Source organism: Thamnophis sirtalis, unplaced genomic scaffold (genome assembly GCF_051295495.1).
Source record: "Thamnophis sirtalis isolate CommonGarterSnake01/CBP01778 unplaced genomic scaffold, rThaSir2_p1.2 scaffold_12, whole genome shotgun sequence".
Taxonomy (NCBI): Eukaryota; Metazoa; Chordata; class Lepidosauria; order Squamata; family Natricidae; genus Thamnophis; species Thamnophis sirtalis.
Genome location: NW_028261392.1, coordinates 7,916,956 through 7,926,180, shown reverse-complemented (window position 1 = coordinate 7,926,180; position 9,225 = coordinate 7,916,956). Strand labels below are relative to the sequence as shown.

Genomic DNA, 9,225 nt, shown 5'->3' with positions numbered 1-9,225 from the left:
TAGATAGATAGATAGATAGATAGATAGATAGATAGATAGATAGATAGATAGATAGATAGATGATAGATAGATAGATAGATAGATAGATGATAGATAGATAGATAGATAGATAGATAGATAGATAGATAGATAGATAGATAGATAGATGAAGGTAGGTAGGTAGGTAGGTAGATAGGTAATGATAGATAGATGATAGATAGATAGATAGATAGATAGATAGATAGATAGATAGATAAATAGATAGATGAGTAGGTAGGTAGGTAGGTAGATGATGATGATAGAGAGAGAGGGGGGAGAGAGAGAGAGAGAGAGAGAGAGAGAGAGAGAGAGAGAGAGAGAGAGAGAGAGAGAGAGATGATGGGTAGGTAGGTAGGTAGGTAGGTAGATGATGATGATAGATAGATGATAGATAGATAGATAGATAGATAGATAGATAGATAGATAGATAGATAGATAGATAGATAGATAGACAGACAGACAGACAGACAGACAGACAGACAGACAGATAGATAGATGTAGGTAGATAGGTAGGTAGGTAGGTAGGTATATAATGATAGATAGATAGATAGATAGATAGATAGATAGATAGATAGATAGATAGATAGATAGATGGTAGGTAGGTAGGTAGGTAGGTAGGTAGGTAGGTAGGTAGGTGGGTAGATAGGTAGATAGGTAGATAGGTAGGTAGGTAGATAGGTAGGTAGGTAGGTAGATAGATAGATAGATAGATAGATAGATAGATAGATAGATAGATAGATAGATAGATAGATAGATAGATAGATGTAGGTAGGTAGGTAGGTAGGTAGGTAGATGATGATGATAGATAGATGATAGATAGATAGATAGATAGATAGATAGATAGATAGATAGATAGACAGACAGACAGACAGACAGACAGACAGATAGATAGATGTAGGTAGATAGGTAGGTAGGTAGGTAGGTATATAATGATAGATAGATAGATAGATAGATAGATAGATAGATAGATAGATAGATAGATAGATAGATAGATAGATAGAGGTAGGTAGGTAGGTAGGTAGGTAGGTAGGTAGGTAGGTAGGTAGGTAGGTAGATAGATAGATAGATAGATAGATAGATAGATAGATAGATAGATAGATAGATAGATAGATAGATAGATGGTAGGTAGGTAGGTAGGTAGGTGGGTAGATAGGTAGATAGGTAGATAGGTAGATAGGTAGATAGATAATGATAGATAGATAGGTAAGTAGGTAAGTAGGTAGGTAGATAGGTAGATAGGTAGATAGGTAGATAGATGATAGATAGATAGATAGATAGATAGATAGATAGATAGATAGATAGATAGATAGATAGATAGAAGATAGATGGATTGATGGATGGGTGGGTGGGTGGGTGGGTGGACGGACGGACGGACGGACTGACTGACTGACTGACTGACTAGACAAACTGCATAGATATATGGATGGATAGATGGAGGGAGGGAGGGAGACAGACAGACAGACAGACATTTATATATAGATGAGATAAACAGATAGACATAGATAAATAGATTAGATAGACAGGCAGGCAGGCAGACAGACAGATATCTATGAAGATATCTCTATGAAGAGGAGGACGTGGAGAAAGAGGAGGAAAAGGAGGAGGAGGAAGATTGGACAAAGTCTTGATTATTAAAAAGCACTTAATTTCCCTTCTGATTCCTGAAAATAGATCTCTGTGACCTAGGGAATATATTTTCCTGAGAGTCAAAATTAGAAGAAGCTGGAAGTATTTGGTTATTGTAACAGTTACTATGCCTTACAAGGAAGGGGGGTAGGATAGGATGAGAATTAAGCATACAAGCTTTTAATTGACCAGTAAATTAATCAAAGATTTAGTTGATTAATTCCAGAAAAGCCATTTTTAATTGATGATCTTTCAGTTTGATAAATGAACAGGTGCAACGCATACTATAGGATGTTAATTTGTAAGACTGTGGCAGATTTTCTCTCTCTGGGGTATTACCATAGCAGGGTATTGAGTCAATAGAAACACTGCTACACTCACACAAACATATTCAGACAAATATGAAATTTGCTTCCTCCCATTTTCAACAATGGACAGCATTTGTACATTAATTGGTAAACTGTCCATTTCCTTTATTATTCTGAAATAAGGCATTTTTACCCAGCATAATAAGGTTGATATATTCAACGATTAGTGAATTACGGCTCGGTTTGTATTCTATGATTTGTTGCACAAATGATACAAATTAGGTTATTTGAATAATCCATGCCATTTGTAACAATGACATCAGGATGGGTATGATATTCAGTACTGATTTCGTGCAGATGCTTGTGGTTCCCTGTGCTATATATCCAAGATATAATTCTTGGACAATCTTTGACCCTGCAAAGCATTCCTCATCCATTCGCCTTGAAAGGAACCTACTCCTTGGTGTTGTGGCCCATCAGGAGCCATTGGAGCTGCCACCAGACTCCGACAGCGAGGGGCCCCTATGAGTCGGCTCTGGAGGATGTGGAGGACCCTGGACAGGGTTCCGACTCCGAGCAGGGCACAGAGAGGCTGATTGGCCACCAGGAGGTGCCTGAGCCTTGTAGCAGTGGGGAGGAGACAAGGGAGTGTGATCCTGACATCATGCATTGGAGCAGTGGGGAGGAGACACGGGAGTTGTTCCTGGATGCCCGGCAACAGAGGGCTAATAGGCGTAAAGAGCAGTTACGCAGTTACAGGAGGTAATTGAACTCAGCTGGTGGTAATTAGGCTCCTCTCAAGACTATAAAAGGAATGACTGTCCACACGCTCGTCACAGGAGTCAATGTATTTACTCAGAGCTGGAGAAGCTATTGTGGCTAGCTTGGCAGGCTGGATTGCTACCAAGGTCTGGTTTGTGATGGATTGCTGCCAAGATCTAGTCTGTGTGTTAATAAATCCTTGAAGTATCTTTGTCTCGGTGTGCTTTTGTGTATGAAGAGGGGGTGGGGGTCAGAACACCTTGGTGTCTATGGAGACTCTCAGTCATCCAGGTCATGATTGTCCCAAAGGTGGGACAAAGGCAATGGGATTTCCTTTGTTTTTCCTTGAAGGCATCTCATTTCTCAACCAAGAAGCTTCTTCAGTACTCCTTTATCTCTTATTATTTCTTCCTGTAGTCCTATGTGCTTGGAGGCCTTGCTTCTGATTCCACATCCATATCCCCAGCTTCAAACTCAGAAGCGATAAAATATTTAATTATTCTTTCACTGCTACTACCAGACTTTGATCTTCTCCACCTGACCTCTCTTTTTCTGAGAATGATTATGAGCTTGACCCAGACATGTTCCTATAAGACCAAGGTGTGCCGAACCTGGAGATTATTTTCTGAGGTCAGCAATCTCTGTAAAGTACATAAATTAGCTTGGTTTAGCTTTGGTTTTCAGAAATGGTTAAGCTGAGATTTCTATCACTCTGCAGAGCTGTCATGAACACCTTCAGTTGTAAAGAGCAGGTTGCAATTTTAAAATAAATATTGCTTCCTAGTCTTTCTTTGCAGGTTTAATATCTTTTAGGTAAATTTAAAAGGACTTTATCTGACCTTTTTACTATAAAAACAAAAAATAAGAGACGTGGAATCAGAAATACTGAGAAGTACATAAAGGTGATTCATATCTCCTGAACTATTCTCTTTTTTAGACTGTTTCTAGATGGTTGGATGGATGGATGGATGGATGGATGGATGGATGGATGGATGGATAGATAGATAGATAGATAGATAGATAGATAGAGGGATAGATGGATAGTTAGATGGATAGATGGTAGGATGGATAGATAGATAGATAGATAGATAGATAGATAGATAGATAGATAGATAGATAGATAGATAGATAGATAGATAGATAGATAGATAGATGGATAGTTTGATAGATGGATAGTTTGATAGATGGATAGTTTGATAGATGGATAGTTTGATAGATGGATAGTTTGATAGATGGATAGTTTGATAGATGGATAGTTTGATAGATGGATAGATGGTAGGATGGATAGTTGGATAGTTGGATAGTTGGATAGTTGGATAGATGGATAGATGGATAGATGGATAGATGGATAGATGGATAGATGGATAGATGGATAGATGGATAGATGGATAGATGGATAGATGGATAGATGGATAGATGGATAGATTGACAGATGGATAGATGGATAGATGGATAGATTGACAGATGGATAGATAGATAGTTGGATAGATAGAGAGATGGAGAGATGGAGAGATGGATGGATAGATAGAGGGATAGATGGACGTATGATAGACAGATAGACATGGGTATAGATTTTTTTTTGCTTTTAAAAACTTTTATATATGTGTACACTTTTGCGTACACTTTTATATGTTGTAGATATGTACACAACACACATTTTTATACTTTTTATTTTTAAAACTTTGATGAAATTTTGGGTGATTTTTTTTTCAATTGAGTGCACTGGTCTTTAACTGCAATAAAGGTTTGGTTTGACCAAATCCTTGGTTATCTAGTTGAAGAAATCCCATTTCTTTAAAATGATATTGCCAGTTAGTCTTCCCCCAACGGATGAAGACTCATTCATGAATCTGCCACAACTGCTGGATATATGGGAGGACACAATGGTGTCCAAATGGAAGTCCACCAGGTTTAGGGGTGTGAGATCATGATACAAGGTATTTTGTAAATGTGTTGATGTCATGCACAAACATGGGTAGTGTTTGCCCTGCAATGCCCTGCATTTTTCTAGCGAATATCTTGCTTATTTTGAACCTCCTACACATACATGGATGCCATTTGCACACAGAGCCATCTACTCTTGAGGTTCCTATCTGTTTATTCAGAACTCTTTCCCATCTGCGTTTTAGGCACACTGTGAATTAAACGCACACGGATCCAATGTTTAATACCCCATTTGTGAGGTTAATTAATATGGGATAGATGACTGATAGATAGGCAACATGCACACAGAAGAGAGAGCAAGCAAGAGATAAACCTAAAGAGATCTGCGGTTTCCTTTAAGGTTAGAATTGTCACCATGATTTTCCCTTTCTGAAGTCTAATTTGGCTCTCCCTTCAATGTCTAAAGGAATGTCAAAAGAATGTCATGAAAAGCTAGAAGAAAGTCCAACTATTACCTTTGTGTTGATTAGGGGAAGAATAGGCTATGGATCCCTATACTGTACAGTACATGTCAGTCCAGCTACTGACATCAGTTGAATATCAGCTGAATTGAAAACTCAGACTTCCTCTGGACGTTTTTCATTACACAGCTGTCTGTGGAATTTGGAAGGACACAAAATAATTGGGTGAGATTAAGAAAATGTCTTAGACCTGTACGTCTTACATCAACAGAAGTTTGGGGATAGGAATAGTGTTCCCAACATACCACAGAGAAGTAGCATAGGAGGCAATGTAAGGGTATTGCGTTGTCAATAAAATGTTCAATAAAGTCTTCTTTGAATTGAAACTCTGTCAAAGAGGACTGTAGGTTTATTTTACTTATTTATTTTATTTGTCAAGCATGTATAAGATAACAGATATAAGTATGAATTTGATTGTGAATACATGGAATGGATACAAATAAATGGGGACATTAGGACAGGGATGGTAGGAACTTTGGTGCACTTCCAGACCTCTTAGGAATGGGGTGAGATCAACAGTAGACAGTCTAAGGTTAAAGTTTAGGGGGTTTGGGGAAGAAACCACAGAGTCAGGTAGAGCATTCCAGGCATTGACCACTCTGTGGCTGAAATCGCATTTTCTGCAATCGAGTTTGGAGCAATTTACCTTGCGTTTGTATCTATTGCGTGCTCATATACTGTTGTGGGTGAAGCTGAAGTAGTCATTGATAGGTAGGACATTGTAGCACATAATTTTATCTACTACGCTTAGGTCAGATTGAAGATGGTGTAGTTCTAAGTTGTCTAAGCCCAAAATTTCAAGTCTGGTGGCATAAGGGATTCTGTAGTGAGCAGAGGCGTGGAGGACTCTTCTCGTGAGATATCTCTGGATTCACCTAATTGTATTAAGGTACGATATGCAGTGCGGGTTCCAGACAAATGAGCTGTATTTGAGAACTGGTCTAGCAAAGGTTTTGTATGCTCTAGTAAGCAGTACAATATTACCAGAGAAGAAGCTGCACAAGATAAGGTTAACAACTCTTAACACCTTTTTGGCAATGTTGTTACAGTAGGCTCTAGCACTTAGATCTTTAGAGATGATACTCCAAGGTCCTTGACAGAGTGGTGTTGGTTGGTTCGTTTGCTTTACTTCTCAATCCAATATATATTTTGGGATTTTTCTGATAGTCTGATAGTCATTCCTGTATTAACTGTAGCAAATGACCTGAGAGAGGGGTTAAATGCATCATAAGTCACAAATCCCCACCCATAAGAGATATAAGTCCAGAGCACCATGAATGCCTTTCTTATCCACCACTCATTTGCCTTGACTGTTAGTTGGCCAGATTCCTGTAGAGACCTTAAATTTGAAATAAATCTTTATTCTCATTTGAACTGCCTGAATCTCCTGATTTCCCCGGAGCTTCACACTAACAAAGTCTGATCATAGTTAGATATTGCCATCCCGGGTTATCTCTACATGAAAGATAAAGCAAGTGTTTCGCTTTTAATTGAAAAAAAAAGTTTGTTCTTCTGTACAAGGAATCCCAAGACAAATTCGAACCTGAAACTCACATTTAAAATTTGAAAATTGAAACTTAAAAGGAATCTTGAATACTTAGGCATTGAAATGCTTCTGACCAGGAACTGTGGAGAAAGAGAAAAGTAGTGGCATACTTTCAATGGCATATTTCACAACCCACTGTTTCTAATTATTAACTGCGCTTTTCTGCAGTTCTTTGACAAGCAAACCTAATCTAAATGATGCATTGTGACTCCCAAGTTAATAGACAAAAAAATAAATTTGCGAGTTAAAGTGAGGTTCCAAAATCAAATAAATCACCATTGCTTATTACAATCATTCTTCAAAAGGTAAAAGTAATCAAACAAAAAAAAGGGATAGTGTTGACTCTGTAACTTTTATTCTGTGTTTATCAAGGTTTGATAGTGCCCCATTTTTAAGGTGCTTGAAGTACCAGCTGTAGGAGAAATATGGTTATAGGCAAGTCTTGGTTACTTGCTGTAGATTGTGATTAACTCCTTCATAGATTGAGAATTTATGACATTAGAACAGAATAGAATGGAATGGAATGGAATGGGATGGGATGGAATGGGATAGAATAGAATAGAATAGAATAGAGTAGAATTGAATAAGAATAGAAGAATAGAATAGAATAGAATAGAATAGAATAGAATAGAATAGAATAGAATAGAATAGAATAGAATTCTTTATTGGCCAAGTGTGATTGGACACACAAGGAATTTATCTTTGGTGCATATCCTCTCGCTGTACATAAAAAGACAAGATACATTCATCAAGAATCATAAGATAACAGTCCAACTGGATTTTGAAATACCAATGGTCATCTGGAGAAATGAATTAAAAGCCCATGGAAACCAATGTGTGATTTTTCTTTTAACAATTTAGGAATAATCTGTCTATTGAAAGAGAAGTTGAATTTGGAGTGGTAGGATTTGTTTATTTATCCTCAACAATTGGGCCTAACTGTATCTGCCACGTTATTCTGATGAACATCTCCAGGGGATTGGGGGAAAGAACAGTAGATTATCTCGTATTCGGTAATAAGAAGTCAAGCATGAGCCTATTGCTGCACTCTTATTGGCGTGTGCATTTGAACTGGGTAATTATGTGGCATTTACCTGGTTGTTAAAATTAAAGTTTTTTGATTGAATGAATTAGTACATGTTATTAAATTCTGCAATGTAAACATTAACTAAGAAATGAGGAGGTAATTATGAAGAGTTCTTAGGTAGCTGACAGCAGAGGCTTAATTGATGCTTGGAAGCTTCACCTCTGACTTCTTGTGGCCATTGAAAACCAAAGGCATGGAACTGAAAATTGATGCCACAAATTGCATATTCCTCGCTTGTAGACATTCTCCTAGGAAAAGTGAGAGATCTTTCAAGCTTTAATAATATACTTTACCAACATTTTGGACTGGGCTTCAAAACAAAGGTCAGCCTGGCTGTTAGGTGTGGATTCAAAACACTTCCCCAGAGGTTATACTCAATTAGCTTTAGTGCCATTAGCCTGTTGCTGGCGAGTCCAGAGATATTTCACGAGAAGAGTCCTCCACTCCTCTGCTCACAATAGAATATCTTATGCCACCAGCTCTGAAATTTGGGGCTTAGAGAACTTAGAACCACACTGCTTTCAGTCTGACCACTGCTAGAATGTCCTACTTGTCAATGCCTACTTCGGCTTCAACCACAACAATACATGAGCTCACAATAGATACAAACTCAAGGTAAATCGTTCCAAACTCGATTGCAGAAAATACGACTTCAGCAACAGAGTGGTCAGTGCCTGGAATGCATTACCTGACTCTGTGGTTTCTTCCCCAAACCCCCAAAACTTTAACCCTAGACTGTTTACTGTCGACCTCACCCCATTCCTAAGAGGTCTGTAAGGGACGTGCATAAGCACACCAGTGTGCCAAGGTGGCGCAGTGGGTAGAGTGCAGTACTGCAGGCCACTTCAGCTGACTGTTAGCTGAGGTTCTAATCTCACCGGCTCAAGGTTGACTCAGCCTTCCATCCTTCCGAGGTGGGTGAAATGAGGACCCAGACTGTGGGGGCGATATGCTGACTCTGTAAACCGCTTAGAGAGGGCTGAAAGCCCTATGAAGCAGTATATAAGTCTAACTGCTATTGCTATTGCCTTCCATCCCTGTCCTAATATTTATTTTTATTCATATCCATTTCATGTATTCATAATCATTTTTATATTTATATATGTTATCTAATATATGCTTGACAAAATAAATAAGTAAATAAACAAACAAATAAATAAATCTTTGGAATAGATAAAATGTTTTCAGTTTACGTACAAAAATAGTTGTTTTGTAATATAATATGTTTTGATTCAAGGGTGGTACTTTCTCAAGTCATCTATCAGAGTACAACTATAATTTTGCCTAATTTGTGGACCCCAATGAGTAGAAGAGAAATATGTGTGTATATGTGTTTTTTTTTGGGGGGGGGGGGAATCCTAAATGAAAGTACTGGGTTTCAACTCAGGAAAAAGGCAAAATTAAATTTCTGACATCATCAATTTAAGTAGCACTTTGAACATCGCTTCATTCCTTGTTGTGTAATTTTGTTTT

General features: G+C 38.0%; 1 pseudogene; it reads right to left on the bottom strand.

Annotated features, from left to right (window-relative positions):
• Positions 1-401: 401 nt before the first annotated feature.
• LOC148043246 (uncharacterized) lies at positions 402-7,996 on the bottom strand (annotated as a pseudogene).
• Positions 7,997-9,225: the final 1,229 nt, after the last annotated feature.